The following is a 17,716-nucleotide window of genomic DNA, read 5'->3' on the forward strand; positions in this document are numbered from 1 at the left end:
AAAAAGTTTAAAAAATACAAAACACATCTTTATATACTCTAAGTTAAAACCATCCCATCCAATAAGAATGTAAAAGCATTAATCAATTAAAAAAAAATTTAAAACACATTTTTAGTTGTATTAACCCTTTAAGTGATGGCAAGTCTGAGTTTTTTAAGAAAACACTTTTGATTAATGAGATCATTTAGACCGGGGGGGGGGGGGTCAGCAGATAATTTCATTTGCCAACAAGTTTCTCTTCTTTCAAAAACATTTTTATAGATAACACCTCTCTAGTCTTCTGGAACTGATTCCACCACAGCAAACAACTTTTTGAATTGTAAACATTTGTCTGTCTATAAAGAGCATTTTAGTGTCTTTAGTTTTAATAATGCAACAATGTTCTTTCCTCCTTTTGCCAATGCTTCTAGTGGTCATACCCACGTGGAAGCTTGGGCACCCAGATCAGAGACTTATGTATATAACATCTTTGGTATTACAGGTGTATCTATTTTTTGCCCACAAAATGTAAGCATAATGTAAGAGAAAAATGTAAGGTCCTTCATTAATGTATCTACAACCTGTACAATTATGACATTTATAAGTACCCTGTCTCTTTTGTGCAAATGGTGGGGGAATGTTTGTGTAATTCCTTTCAAGCAAGTTTTTAATACACTGACTTTTCCTGTACACAAATGCAGGAAACTGTCATGCAACACTAGAGATGTAACTATTCCCAGCAATAATTTTGGAGTTAATATGTATACTATTTTTGAAACTTTCACTGTCCACTGTCAAATCTAAAAAAATCTGGATGTTATGTTATGTTTTGATTCATCTGTGTTATGTACTAAAGACCCAGTAATCTTTTTGGAGAATGCATACATCAAAATAGGGCCAAATTATGTTTTACATTTTGATCGTATCTCTTCAGCTGTGTATAATAAAAGCACTTTGTCACACTCTATAGCCAAAAACAAACAAGTGATAATGTCTATCTCCTTTTCAAAATCTATAGCTCTACTGTTCATTCTAGAAGCCTGAATGAATTGGCCCCAGGAATGTTTTTTTTCATGTATGTTAGGAGGTGACTCCTATAGTGCAAGTAGTGGCTTGTAAAGGTACTTTTGCAATGTATATAGCTATGAAATCTTGAGTAGATACTATCATACCATAATTCCACAACTAAAAAAAATTACTTTTTGTCTAAATTCCCTAGGAGAAACTTTAAAAAAGATTTGCTGAAATTCACACCATCTAAAAAGAATTTATGACTTCCTGTTTTGCCTTCAAGCATGAAAAACAAATCATCCATGAATCTTTTGTAATATATGATGTCATAGTGTTTGATGAAACCCAGTAGAATATCTTACTCCCACTAATCATGAAATAAACTTGTAACTGCAGAGGACACTGTTGCCTCCCACAGTGATATCTTTCTTGTCCTTTTTCTCCATTTCTAAGACACAGACATCACGTAAATAGTTACTCCAGTCTATGATTGTCTTGTCAGCCATGTCCAGTTCTTCCTGACAGAAACTTATTGATGTCATCTGTTTTGACCAACAATAAATGAAGCAGACAGTGGTGGTAAAATTAATTCTACTTCCTTCAAAGAAATTACTCACTCAAACTCCTATGTGTTGGTAACATTTTTCTGTATTGCATTTCCAAAAAAATCTGCTTTCCATAGTACAATGTAATTGCATGTCTGGAACAGCATTTTTTACTTGTTGATATAATGCCATATTGCTGGAAAAGAGCTATTGACTCCTTTTCTGTCTTAGGTAGATTCCACAAATGCATTATATTTATAAAGGTTGTTTTTTGGGGTTAGTTCACTACCACTGAATATCTACATAGATCATCTTTACTAATCTGAAGTATAACTTTGACAACATTTCCACGCTTGCGGCTAGGGATATGGAACATGTATTAAACATAGCTGCTATATAAAATGTATTTACAGTGACAAGATGTGGGAAAACAGCATCGCTTGAAACATACACTCATTCCTTTAATTTTACAATGTGTTTGCTACCTAAATAATGTTTTGAGATGAAGTTGACATTGTCAGTGTGATTTTGCATACATTTCTTTTTAGATTTCCGCATCTGGAAGAAAGCGCTATTATCACGAAAATCTGGTTGCGATAATACGTAAGTACCATAAAATGTTAAGATTTAAGAAAGCTGACAAGGGGGGAGGGCTGGTAATTATGAATGCAGTAGAATATAATACTGCTATTGAAGAAATGCTTAGCAATGTAGAATAATAAGCAGTGGCCAATGAATTTGAAGTACAGAAAATTCTTATTATACCAGAAACTGCCTTTATGAAATGGTACTTAATGCAGACATGGATATGGAACTGTACAATGTTCTTGTTATGGAACATTCAAGGCTAAGAGCACTTTTTAGTATACCAAAAAATTTGTAAACATCCAACATACTCCGATTTTAGACATAAAATGTCAGCTTCAGAAAACAGTACTGAGGGTATTTCTTTATTTTTATACTCAGTACTAAAGCCTTTAGTTCAGCAACTTTCATCATACATAAGGGATTCTCGAGATTTTCTGAACAGCTTTAAAGAATTTACTGAGACGTAAAAATACTCCCCTAGTGATAGTTATTTTTGTACTCTTGACATGACATCCCTTTTGACTTCCATCCCTCAAAACAAGAGTGTGGCATATGTTAGGAATTTTCTATACAAATACAGCAACTTGGAGAACAATCAGGTTTATTTATACTGTTCTTTACTTGATATTGTATTGAAAAATATTTTTTCTGTTTAATTCAAAAATGTTTAAACAAAGGAAAAGTCACTATGGGAGCAACATTGGCTCCCACATTTTCAAGTTTAGTTCTTGGTTGGTGTGAGTTTGGGATTCTACCAGGTTTTGTCAAAAACTCTAACATTATATATTACAAAAGATTTGTCGATGGTTTGTTTTTCATCCTTCAAGATGAAACAGTAAGTCATCAAGTCTTTTTAGATGGTTTGAATTCAAACACATATTTTTTACAGTTTGTCCTAGGAAAGTTGGACAGAAAATAAGTGTTTTGGATGTGAAATTATGGTATGATAGTACTACCTCAAGATTTCATAGCTGTATACATTGTGAAAGTACCTTTACAAACCACAATTTACTCTGTAGGAGGCACCATCCAACATACATGATGAAGAACATTCCTAGGGGCCAATTCATTCAGGCATCTAGAATGAACAGTTTAAGAATTTTTGAAAAGGAGATAGATCTTATCAATTCTATGTTTTTAGCTAGAGGGTATGATAAAGAGATTTTATTACATACAGCTAAAGAGATAAGATCAAAATGAAAAACACAATTTGGTCCTATTTTGAAGTATGGATTCTCCAGATAAGATTACTGGGTATTTAGTACATACATAAACCTGATTGTTCTCCAAGTTGATGTATTTGTGTAGAAAATCATAACATATTCTACACCCTTCTCTTGAGAGATGGAAGTGAAAAGGGATGTTAGGTCAACAGTACAAAAATAAGTATTACTAGGATCATTTTGATTTCTCAGTAAATTCTTTGAAGCTGTTCAAAAAATCCCAAGAGTCCGTTATATATGATGAAAATTACTGAACTAAAGGCTTTGGTACGGAGTCTAAAAATAAAGAAATACCCTCGGTACTGTTTCCTGAAGCTGATACTATAGGTCTAAAATGGGGGCTTATGAATGTTTTGTATACCAAAAAGTACTCATAGCCTTGAATGTTCCATAGCAAGAAAATTGTACAGTTCCATATCCATATCCGCATTAAGTACCATTTCATAGAGACAGACTCTGATACAAGAATTTTACATTTTGGCCTTATCTTTTCACCTATATGTAATGAAAACTCTTTATCATAACCTCTAGCTAAAAACAAAGAAGTGATAACCTCTATATCCTTTTCAAAATTCAGAATTGTGTTTGCAGAGGCCTGAATAAATTGGCCCCTAGGTATGTTCTTCATCATGTATGTTGCATGGTGACTCTACAGTGTAAATAGTGGTTTGTAAAGGTACTTCTGCAATGTATACAGCTATTCTCCCAATAAGATTACTGGATCTTTAGTACATAACAGAGATGAACCACAACATAACATAGCACACAGATTTTGTTTGGTTATGACAGCAGACAGTGAAATTATCAAACATATAATAACTGGAAAATTATTACTGTGAATAGTGACATCTCTAATGTAGTAGGAGAGGTTCCTGCATTTGTGTACAGGAAAAGTCAGTGTAGTAAAAACTTGTTTGAAAGGAAGTCCACAAACATTCCCCCACCATTTACACAAAAGATACATGGTACTTATAAACTGCAGAACTGTACAGCTTGCAGATACATTAATGAAGGACCTTACATTTTTTCTGTCATATTCTGCTTACATTTTGTGTGCAAAAAATAGATACATCTGTAACACTAATGGTTTTGGATACATACCTCTCTGTTCAGGATGTGCAAGCTTCTTTGTGGGCATGACCAATAGAAGCTTAGGCAAAAGGAGAAAAGGACATTGTTATTCTGTTAAAACTAAAAAAAAAAAAAACACTAGAAATGCTCTTTACAGGCACTCAGACAAATGTTTACAATTCAATAAGTTTTTGTTTGCTGTGGTGCAATCCGTTCCAGAAGACAAGAGGGATGGCAACTATAAAAATCTTCTTGAAAGAAGAGAAAATTCTTGGCAAATAAAATTAGCTGCTAAAACCACTCTGCTCTAAATGCCCACATTAATATAAAGCATTTTCTCAAAGAACACAGACTTATCACTTAAAAGGTTAATACAACAAAAAATTGTTTTAACTGTTTGTTTAATTCATTAATTCCTCCATATTCCATAAACTTTCATGCAGGAATAGCTTATTCCTGCGTGGAAGGGACCATACCCATGCAGCACGGCAGTGTGCCATGCATATTCATGAAGGTGTGCTGCCGTGCTGTAATACGGACATGGTTCTGGTGTGCGGGGGGGCAAGTGTATTGTGCGAGCACTGCTCTCAGACACACCCTTGCACACCAGAATTGACATACGCAAATTTAAATAGAGTGAGATCACTCATTACACCTCCCAATCCATCAGGGTAAGAAATCTGGACAAAGCCATAAGGGACAATTGTCCCTACAAACAGAGAAAGTTGATAAAATAACAGGTTTAGCATTAGCATGAATTTTCAGAATGGTATGAAGTATAGAGCACACACCTCTCAACCCATCAGAGTAAGAAATCTGGACAAAGCCATAAGGGACAATTGTCCCTACAAACCTAGAAAGTTGATAGAATAACAGGTTTAGCATTAGCATGGATATTCTGAAGGGTACGAAGTAAAAAACACAACAAATACATTTTTTTCACGTGCAATAATGTTTAAGCATAGCTGCATGTGTGTGCCCATTGCTTAGCTATGCTTAGCTCAGCTGAAATGGCATGATAAGTAAAATAGCAATATACATCCAACCTAAGCAGTAGTGGAATACTGTAGTATTTAGAGAGTATGCCTTGCATATAGCATTCACAATTTGAGCCTCACCAAAGCCATTTCCATGTTGTATGTGTAATCATTATATTTATTTGTATATTTATGTAGGAAGTAACTTATATTTCTCAACCAGAGTAGTGTATTAGGCCCAGATGTGAGGTGTCAGTGTAATAAAGTAGTGAAACCCCCATATAAACACAAGTGCCCCATACAGTATAGTCACACAAGAATAAATGTAATTACAGCACATTGGAGGATGTCAAGGAAGGTAAACAAATTTATAATATGTAATGAATGATGAATCAATCCCATACAGGTGGTAGTCCAATAAAATAAAACATAAGCAATGCTAAGCACCGCACAGCTATGCTGACTGGGTGTAAGCATTGTGAACATATGATTGTAGCAATGAGTAGCCCAGCTAAGTGGATTTGCCCATTGGTAAGCAGTGCTGAACCTGCCCCTTTAATAACTGCTAACCCTAGCTAAGCAGGTTTGCCCATAGCTTAGCTTAGCTCAACATATTCAAAACCGTCCAATCATGGCAAAGGGTGGGAAATCAGCTGTATTTAAACCCTGCAGGTAGGAATACAGAACAAAACTGGTTGTATCTCTCCACTGTAGGCATTTTGGCAAGGATTGGAGAGGGCATGCACTTTCGGGTACAGCGCGGGGGCATACAGGAGTCCAAGGTCATGGTAGGACTCCTAGTAAAAAACAGGATGTGGGACTGCTGCAGGACCAGTACCAGGGCTCCCAATACAAAGTGGAAGCATGGGAAAGTCTCATCTGTGATCTCACCAGTGCCACTGGTATCCCTCGAACTGGTGAGCAGGTCCAGCACCCCTATGCCGACTTGAAATGGAGGAAGAGGGAGCTCTTGGAACAGTGGGTCCAAGAAGCAAGACAGAGGGGTGATGTCCTAGCAGTGTGTAAGTATTCATAACAATAACTGTTTATCAAAGTCCAGCGTGTGTATGTAACGGATAGGTATGCATAAATGTTTCTCTATTTTTATTATAGCTCCAGCTGAGTGGGTTATGAACCAGGAATCCCATGCCAGTAGGTTGCAAAGGCTGCAATGCAAGGCTGGTGAGTAACAATCCTGCTTGCAGTAGTCATACCAAATAAATATAATGGAGTAAAATGTCACCTGGCAGTAGAAAAATATGTATGGTTTGTACTGAATAAACCAGGCAATATGACAGTAATAGTCCAATATAGGTCATATTTAAATAAAACTGCATCTGCCTGGCAATAAAGTTCTAAATCCTGGACTTATTGTGTTTACTCTGGCATTGTATGGCTTGAAATGATGCATGCACCAAGATCTGATATCTGAATAGTAATGTTGTGTTAACCACTTTTTCCACACTGTGCAATATCAAAAATATGTCTAGGAATGTCTGTATATAGCAATAACCCATGCCTGGGTGTGGGTAATGCTGAATTTACCCACGGTTGGCGTGGTTTGGTCCCGAGGGACCAAACAAAGCCAACCGTTGGTAAATACAGCATTTCCCACACCCAGAAGTGGGTTATTGCTATTATACCATGACATTGTTTAAGAAAAGAAACTATTACTTTTCTTAAATAATGGCATAGTATAATGCCTGTTTACTGCCCTTCCGCAGATGTCTGGCATCCGCGGCAGTTCTGATGTACTGTGCGCCTGTGCAGTACATCAGGGCTGTGGGCAAAAGCAACGGAGAAAGCAAGATCTCCGTTGCTTTTTTTTACTATTTTCGCTATGTTAAATGGGTTTAACACAGCGAGACAGTTTTAAAATAAGCAACGGAGATGTCCGTTGCTTATTTTAAAACTGTCTCGCTATGTTAAACCCATTTAACACAGCGAAACAGTAAAAAAAGCAACGGAGATCTTGCTTTCTCCATTGCTTTATTTTTAAAACCTGTCTCGCTATGTTAAATGGGTTTAGCATAGCGAGACAGCTTTAAAATAAGCAACGGAGATCTCTGTTGCTTATTTTAAAGCTGTCTCGCTATGTTAAACCCATTTAACATAGCGAGACAGTGTTTTAAATGTAGAGTTATACTAATGGAAAAAAGTCCGGGCGACCGGACCTTTTTCCATTAGTATAACTTGATTTACAATGTGCACGCTGGTCAATCAGCGTGCACGTTTTGGGGGGGTCATGGTGTAATAAGAATGTTGTAATTACAAGGTCAGATTGTACAGTCAAGAGAGAATTAGACAGAAAACATTGAAAAAAGAAATGGCTGTTTCTCAATAGCTCACTCTGATGAACCACCAATTGTTGCACTTTTAGCAGACAGCCATGGTTCAAATCCCAGGAGTGATAGTAAGCTGTATGCATAATTTCTGCTAATATTTTGTGAATATGTGTAGAAACAGTCAGGTAGTGTTAACAAACATCCCCCACAGGTCTTCCAGGTAAGGTAACTGCCTGGCAATAAAAAGTTCTAAATCCTGGACAGGTTGTTTTTACTCTGGTATTGTATGGTTTGAAATGTTGCATTCACCCAGATCTGATATCTGAATAGTAATGTTGTGTCAACCACTGTTTTCCACGCTGTGCTACATAAAAATATGTCTAGGAATGTCTATATAAGAAAGTTGTAATCGCAAGGTCAGATTGTACAACCAAGAGAGAACTAGATAGAAAACATTGAAAGAAAATACAGCAGCTTCTCAATAGCTCACTCTGATGAAATGCACATTGTTGCATTTTTAGCAGACACAGCCATGGTTTGAATCCTGGGAGTGGTAGTAAGCTGTATGCATAATTTCAACTAGTATTTTGTGAATATGTGTAGAAACAGACAGGTAGGTGTTAACAACCATTCCCCTCACAGGTCATCCAGGCAAGGGACATAGAAAGTAGATATAAGAAGGTTGAATTATACACTGTGTACAAACATGTCACTGCCCAAACCAAGGCCAAAGGTTATTGTAATAATACCTGTAGAGTAATGATTAGAGCAATGATCATTAAAATTGTGAGTATTGCAAGGATATACAAGTTGTTAAATGATATCTCTTTCTCCCCCACCATATCTGCAACAATAATTTAAACACACAAATCAATGGGTATGTTTTACACCAAACCTATTGTTGGGGTGTATGTCCTATTGTTCAACAAATATTGAAATGTGTTTCTATTAATGTTCCATGTTGAAATACTATCATTGGTGGCCTGTTACTATCAATGTAACCTGCATGCCGTTGTAATGGCCACTGTGTTTTCATATATGCATGCGTTCTGTTTGCTATGCAACTATTCCAAATCTGTTGATTTGGGTTAATGGGAATATCTATGCATGCTGTTATAACTAATCCTGGATTGTGTTGACTATTGCTAACCCACATATGTTCTAAAACTGCAAAACCATAGCACATTTGTGAAGGCCGTTCCCAGCAGACCCACCTCCCCACCTCATCTAGCTGTGGCACCGGGCCCCAGCACGTATGGGACTCACCCCGGGGCCTCCTCATTTGCTGTTCCTGCTCTACCTTTGGGTGGAACTGCCTCAAGGAATGGGGCTCATCTCCCTCCTGGGAGTGGGCACAAATAGGATACCTTCACCCAAAGCCAGGTCTGGGGATTGGTGCGTAGTGAGCTTCAAAAGGAGTTTGGAGATCTGCTACACCAGCTTGAGGGCCAAGTGGCACAATTAGAGGGTCAGCCCGCCCCTCCTGCTCAGCCTCCAGCACAGCCACCTTTGGAGCCGTGACGGTGCAGTGGTAGCTGCCCATGGGTGGGGACCTTAGTCCTACTGTTTCCATTTGGAGGATCATGGGCTTCTGATATCCAAACACCCATCCCCTTTCAAGATGTTTACTCCACACTTGTCATATACCGCCCCTGTATGCTGTCTTGTCTGTCTTGTCTGTCTTTCTACCCAGCCTACCTCCCCAGATATATCTACTATCCTTTCCCCAACATCCCACTCTCACCTTAAAAAAAAGGGCAATCTGTTCCCAAAAAAAAAAAAATCTCTCCCCATACATAGCTGTCCATTTTGCACACATGTCCACTGGACACATGTAATCTGGCCTAACTGGCTTCACAACACATTATTGTTCTCCTCAACCATCTCTCAGGGGTTTGGGTGTCCAAATATACATCCAAATTCAGTATATATGCACAGCTGTTGCTGTAAAAGAAATGGACACGTATGGACCTTCCCTACACCTGGCCTGCACATCCCTAGCTATTTTCCCTATTGTCTTTCCCTCTGCATGCCCCCTTTTTCACCACTTTCCTATCACCCCCTTTTTTTTCCTTTAAAGAAATTAGCTCAGGGATAAGCAGGAGTAAGCTCTTTTAAGAAGTAGTAAGCGGGTTTAAGCCTGTTTGCGTGCCGGTAAGCAATGGCTACACAGATTAAGCACTGTCAGGCTAACTGATAGCTTATTTAACAGGAAGTTAGCATTGCTTACCTCTGTGCAAACCCACTTACAACTGCTTAAAAGTGCCTTAATCACTCTATATCCAATAGCCCTTGTTCCGACCAGCAACAAAATAAGCAGTCCTTGCAAATCTTGAGCGCAGGACCCTGTACACCATAGACACAGCAATTTATCACTAAGCCATCTGAGCTGTAGACATGTCTGCTGTTTTTTCAATGTATTCACAGTAATTCAATAGTAGGGAAATGCATTATATATGTATATGTATCTCTCTCTCTCTATATATATATATATATATATATACATATATATATATATATATATATATATATATATATATATATATATATATATATATATATATATATATATATATATATATATATATATATATATATATATATATATATATATATATATATATATATATATATATATGTGTGTGTGTATATATATATATATATATATATATATATATATGTGTGTGTGTGTGTGTGTGTGTGTGTGTGTGTGTGTGTGTATGTATGTATGTATGTATACATATAATGGGGGTGAAGTGGCCCAAACTAGGGTCCTGCCAAGTCCTGGACCCAGGGCCTTGTAAACTATTTTCAAAGCAATGTATCATTACACCATCTGAGCCCTACAAAATAGTGATGTCATTGCAAACATATCAGTTAGTACAGTCATCCAACAGCAGGGAAAGAAGTCTGCAGAATCAGTCAGGTAGTCTACATATACATGAATATATGTATGGAGACACATATATGTGGACAAATCTATACATAATACATATATTTATAGAGAGATATACATCCATGTTCATATCCACATATATGCATACATACACATATATAGAAAGGTGAATAAATACACACACACACACACACACACACACACACACACACATATATATATATATATATATATATATATATATATATATATATATATATATATATATATATATATATATATATATATATCCGTACACATAGATATACAGAAATATATGACAGCTACAAAGACATGCAATCAGAGGGTCATGCTGCTGCACACTGGAATTCTAAATCTGGAAATTCACTCACTGAAAGTATTCCTTAAAATGGGGAACAATGACATCTGTGCTGTAACAGAGAACTGGTTAAAGGCAGCAGGAAGCACCCCTGCAGTATCAACCTATAATTAATTCCACAACTTTTGGCTGTAGAATGTAGACTGAAGCTCCAAAAGTGGTGGTATTTTTATATTCATAAGGATGCACACACCTCCAGAGCAGTAGACCAGCATTATGCATTACAGATCCTGCAGGCATAGCTGGCATTGGGTAAGACAGTGGTTCAGGTTGTATCCTGCTATAGGTCCCCATACATGTCCCAAGACTCACACTCCATGTCCATAAACACCCTGGAGAATAATAGTGTCCAACCTAACACTATCATACTGGTTGACTTCAACTATCCCACCATTAAATGGGAAAGCTACTCATGTACCGATGCACATGCCTATCACATCGATCTGGTCCTTCTTAACATGGGTGACTGTTGCTCTACACCAGTAGACAACTCCTCCCTTATTATAACTGAACACAAATTAATCATCTTTGGAAATCCACAGCACTCCTACCCCCCCCCCCCTGCACAGGTAACCACCATGAAAAGCCTTTCCAAAGCTAACTATGGCCTCATAAAATCAGAGGTGATTAACCTCATGGCAGCCATGCAGATGGAGACTAGTTGCATTTCAGCTGAATCAAACAACAATGCACTTTGAACACATACACAAATGGATGGATACCGCCTTACACAATACTACCAGGACCCTCACCTCCAAAAAAAGGAAGCTGATCTGGTGGTCCCCTGCCATAAAGAAACTGTACAGCAGAAGGAGGGAACCGATATGGAATATGGTGAAGTCCCAAGACAGGAAATAAGCCCTTATCAGCCTCAATGAATAATTGAGATCCCTCATCAAATACTACAAAGTTAGCTGTGAGAAAAGAATTAAAGCACATAGTAAAGACAACCACAAGGCCTCATACAGTTATGTAAAGAATCTCTATGGCAATACCAAGAATTGTTCAGAGCTACTAGACAATGATACCTCCCAGACTGAGCCAACAAATAATGCCAATATACTGGCTGCCATCTTGAATGCAAACATTACCCCTCGCTCCTCCCCAAAGGACCAATCACAATACCAGTACACTACCAGGCACCCAGTATTAATGCAGCACACCAATGTCTAAGGCCAAGAATACAGTTTCTATGGGACCTGAGAATATTCCTGGCTGTGTTCTGCATGAACGACAGAGTGACCTGGCACCTTACTTGTGCGCCCTGTTCAAGCACAGCCTCATCTCAGGCTTTGTCCCTACTGAATTGTTTACTGCTACAGTCACCCTTCTCCACAAACAAGGTGTAACAACAGACCCTGAGAAATACTGCTCCAACTGCCTGACAAGTCTGTTATGCAAAGCTATGGAATGCATCACCATGTACCTAATAAACAGGGATATGGGAATCTGCAGACTCAGTTTCCCACACAGTTTACCTTTGTGAAGGGTAGGTTGTACCTGCTGATTCAACCTGGTCAACTTCTTGGCGTCAGTCACGTGAGCTGTGGATGAAGGCAAGATGACACATACAGCCAACATTGATCTGGCCATAGCCTCGGATAACATTCCCCACTCACTAAGCTAGGCATTAACCCCTATATCACTAGGAGAGAGCAGAGGGACAAACACAGGGGTAGATTGGACATACTGCTGTCATACATTGAGACAGTTGCAGATGTCACTGGGTTTGTTGTAACATCCTTTATGGGGAATATGACAGCGGTAATACCAACAGATGTGAGTATTCACTGACTGCATTCCCCAGAGTCCACAACTGATTTACCAAGGACGCCAACTTTTTGGTGAACACTCAAAACATAACAGGACAGCATGCCAATGGAGAGTTGTGTCAGAGACATATCTCTGTAAGTTGTGATGTCACACACTAAATCCATGTCAATCTATCAATCCACCATGTGTATAACAGAACTGATGACATAGAATCTGTTCACAAATCTGGGGATATGTCCCCCATATTGGTTGGCTGTCTCCACATGTCCTGTCTTGTGATGCATTGTCACCTACTGTATGTGAATCTGTAGGCCACCACATCTGTAATGTCCCTCACACAGGCAAGGAAATGGAGTAAGGCCCATATTAAGGAATGTCCCATATGTAGGCACTAGCAGCAGTGTCCAGGCCCACAGCACAATACAATGTGGGCACCTACATAGTGGTATGGCTGTAGCAATACCTGACATCTGCATATCTGTACAGAGGACAGGCAGAAAGCAGATAGCCAACATGTTATGCATTAGGATAAAAGTTTTGAAAGATACACGTCTGAAACTGAAAGGTATGCCATTACTACATGACAGCAGTCTTCAATGACATGTCCAAAAAACATAGCAGTCTACAGTTAATATCAGCATATCAGATCAATATCCAAAAGGAGATACATATAAGCATACAGCTCGAACACCAAGATCAAGATACTCAGTACTCAAAGTCCAGCTTTGCATGCAGGGGTGTATGGTTCCAGTACTGCAATCTCCAATCTACTCTTACTTGAAAAAGCAATGTTAAAAGTACTAAAGTAATGATACAATATGTGTTAAACTATTTCTGTCAACCAGTACACTATAGCTGGTGTAAAATGCAAGTGTGACTGCATATTACCAGGGATACTACCCATGTATGAACCATATTCAAAGAGGAAAGGTTGTGGTACTACCCATGCATACCCAGGTGTCCCATACAGTATATGCACACCCCTTGCTACTGTAATGACAGCACATAGAAACATGTTATGTAGAGAAAATTAAATAAACTTATTAAAGATGTCACTACCCTCCTATTTTATCAGACTGGAATGTGATCACTGGTTACCAGGGTTAAGCTATGCTTAGCAGGTGTCAGCATTGCTTAAATCTAAATGTTAAGCAGATTTGCACACTTGTAAACGAAGCCTACATGGTGTAAATGCCTATTCCTTTAACGGTATGCTAGCACTGTTCACCATCATGTAAACCTGCACAAACATGCATAAAGCTGCTCAAAACTGTCTTAACCACTCTGTATCCAACAGTCCTTGTTTTGCCTACAACACACACACACACACACACACACACACACACACACACACACACACACACACACACACACACAGACGCACACACACACGCACACATGCACACACACATATATATATATATATATATATATATATATATATATATATATATATATATATATATATATATATATACATACATACATGTAATATATATGCATACATGTCCCAAAATGCCCATACAAATATATGCTTCTGATAGACCACCCACAACTGGGGCAGCATACAAAAGCAGCCATGATATTCACATCTGCCCCCCCCCACCCACAGTTTAAATAAATAAGTGAACAGTACACTGCTACAAAATCATGATAGGCCATACATAATGGCCAGACAGACCTCTTAGCAAAACAAAGAGAATGTCTGAACATAGCAAATAAAAATACAACCAGCCAGTAATTCACACATGTTTATTATATTCTGATGTCTTGGCCAAAGCCTTCAGGGAGTAAACATTACCAGAAATACATGCCTTAATCACAAGAAGCAATTAACACCTAATTACATAATTGAATACACATCCTCCAATTACACTCGGCATTTAACCCCTTACGGCATAAAGTATCACAGTTAATATTACTACACTGAGTCTGTACATAACAATTATTCATTTATGAATATTTTATCACACTGTGGAACAGACATTTTCAGAAATAGTACCTTGAGACTCACTACTGTCCCCATGGTGAGATTTATTCAAATGTGTACAGCTATAGAACTGACATATTTTTTATCTGTAATACATCTGACATGTTCTAACAGCCCAGTTTTAAAACGTGTTACTGTCCACCACATAAAATATGTTAAAAGGCCATCTAAGAGCATTCTCTATACACCAACCTCTTGAATGTACAGACATCAACATTTTTCTCAGCCATTCCCCTCAGCAGGAATTACAGCACTAAATAATGATAGACCAGTGTACCTAGCCACCTACTACTGTATGACATCTGGACAAAGCCTGACATAATTGGTGGACAGAAGCCCAGATACACGGCCATACATGAAATATTGCTGTTATACACTGAGAAAGTTGCTGGTGTTACAGGGTTTGTTGTAACATATATTTTCTGAGGGATATAAAGTCAGAAAAACAATGGATGTTACCAGCTACATAATGCAATCACCAGAGCATGATACCGATTTGCCAAGGACAACACCTGTCTTGGGAACAGCCCATACATGACAGGCTAACCTGTGGCCATTATGTGGATGGCCCTACAGTTGAGAGCTATGCAGAGACAGGACTTTGTCAGACTGAAACCCATGCAGAAGTAGTATGTGCAGATAAACCCTGTTAAACTAGCAGTATTCGAAACATATAACAGCAATACTTATATTCTGCCCCTAAGTCTTGAACCTTCCCCACCATTTAGTTGGCTTGTCTCCATAAGTCTTGTTGTTAGAGGCAGTAGCTAACACAACTCCAGGATGTCTTCCTCACAAGTAAGGGAAAGGGCCAATGCCCACATGGAGTACTCATTTATAGGAGTGTGTTGCCATGATGTTGGCTATTGGAAGAACTATACAGCTGCTCTGCATGCAATTAGCAAGTGGGGAACCCCAATACGTGCACTGGCTATCACCTGGTGATGAGCATCACCTACAAAAGCCATGCTGCCACCTATTTAAACCAGCTCTATCCCTGTAGTGCAGAGAGAGAAAGAGAGATCACAAATGAAACATAAAGTGGAAACGAGTGGAAAGAAAAAAGGTAAGTGGAACATGTAATGAAGTAATTGAATGTAGTACCTGGTTTGTAATAATGGGAAATATGATTTGGAGGAATATATGTCCCGACAAGGCATGCTGTACTAATGTCCTGCTAAACAGCTGCTATGGCCATAGCATCTGGCCCTCTCTGCAGTGGGAGATATCACAGACATACCTCTCAACTGTACAGATCTTCACAGAATGTCCACATTTTACCATCATGTATTTTTGTCTGTTCCTCCTGAGATCTGTACTTTTCTGGCAAATAGCTGTGGATTGAATTCATCAGGTAATGACAAACACTTGGGTTTAAGATGCCACATCCTTAAGAAAATGCACCATAATGCTAAATGTATCATTCTATGAACTTACTATGTTTGTAACAGGAATATTTCAAGTCTTCCCCTATTTATCCCCCCCCCATCATTTTAGGCATTGTCCAGATGTGATGCTCTGAGAGGTTGTGAGGTGGGATCACAGCTGAGGAGCCTGACTCACCCTGGGAAAGGACACCTCATATATGACAACTGTAGGGGTGTCTGTCAAACAGTTGTGACTGTGCCACTGCTAGGGCAGTTAATGGGATGTTTTCCATATCCATGTTACCTGTGATTATGAGTATGATACATGTTTCCCTTGTAAAGCTAAGAGACCTATAGATGGCATGTGGTTAGTAAAGTACTGGTGCAGACATGTGTTGAACTGCATGTGAAATCTTGAATTAATAACATTCAACTGTACAGTGTTCTGCTGGACAATAAGCACATTTGTGACTGATACCTGTAGTCACATACACATATACCTGTGTTATGTCAGCCAAACCATTGGCAGGTCTGTGAGCAATGACATTGTAACATAATAGCCTACTTATGACTGTTAGACATCTTCAAAATGATCACAGTGATGTTAAACTCTACTGTGCAATCAACATACTAATGCATGGTGCAGCTATATTAATACAGTATCAATATTGATGTCCCCTTTGACACCCATTCATGTGTGCCATTGTCCAGACATACTGCTGTAACAAGTTGAGATGTATGATTGAGTGGCAAGGCTGTAACTACAGTGTGCCATACTAACATACAACAGGAATGTATATCAGGCATCCCCTGAGCACATGCATATATGCTTATGTTCAGCTGGAAGGGACAATGCTAAATCACATGGGTTTCAAGCATTCAGGTACATAGGTTGTGCATGTTGCACATGTGTGTAATATCAGTGTCAGTGCATGCAACAGACAGAAATGTGTACAGCTACTGGTTGTTGCAGTCCTCTGACACTGATATGGGTACTAGAATAGGCATGATATTCAGTCATAAATCAGAGAAGTGTACACCTGTGTTATGACCCTCTGTCCATGCCTACCACTATCAGCTATATCCACAGCTATATACAGTGGATATCACAAGTGAACACACTACTTTTAGAATGCCAGGTATGTGTGCTGTATGACAATCAGACCACAGAAGATCATTTCATGATGTTTTTTCACCTTTATGTGACCCATAACCTATAACATTCTATTGAAATACAATCATAGGTGTTTCTAGAAAGGCGACCAACTATTGCCAAGTGAAGATATGGCATTATGTCAGAGTCCAGACCAAGATGGATGAATGCTGTAACCATCTCAAGAGGTGCATACACAACATATCAGTTTAAGGGTGTACACACTCATTCAGCTGGCTTATTATACTGAGCATTATTTCCATATGTTTTCACAGACCCGATTGTTATGTTTTCAATTGAATTGTACAGGCTATAGGTCACACTACAGGTGGGAATTGTTATGAAATGAGTTATTGTGGTGTCATGTTCCAAATGCACAAATACCAGTCAGTGTTTCAGGGGTGTGTACCCTTCATATCCACTGTAGCTATATGAACACAGCAGTACCTGACCTGTATATCCAGCCTCCACCAAGGTAG

The sequence above is a fragment of the Protopterus annectens genome, chromosome 7.part0 (assembly GCF_019279795.1).
Source record: "Protopterus annectens isolate FY-2018-M chromosome 7.part0, PAN1.0, whole genome shotgun sequence".
Taxonomy (NCBI): Eukaryota; Metazoa; Chordata; order Ceratodontiformes; family Protopteridae; genus Protopterus; species Protopterus annectens.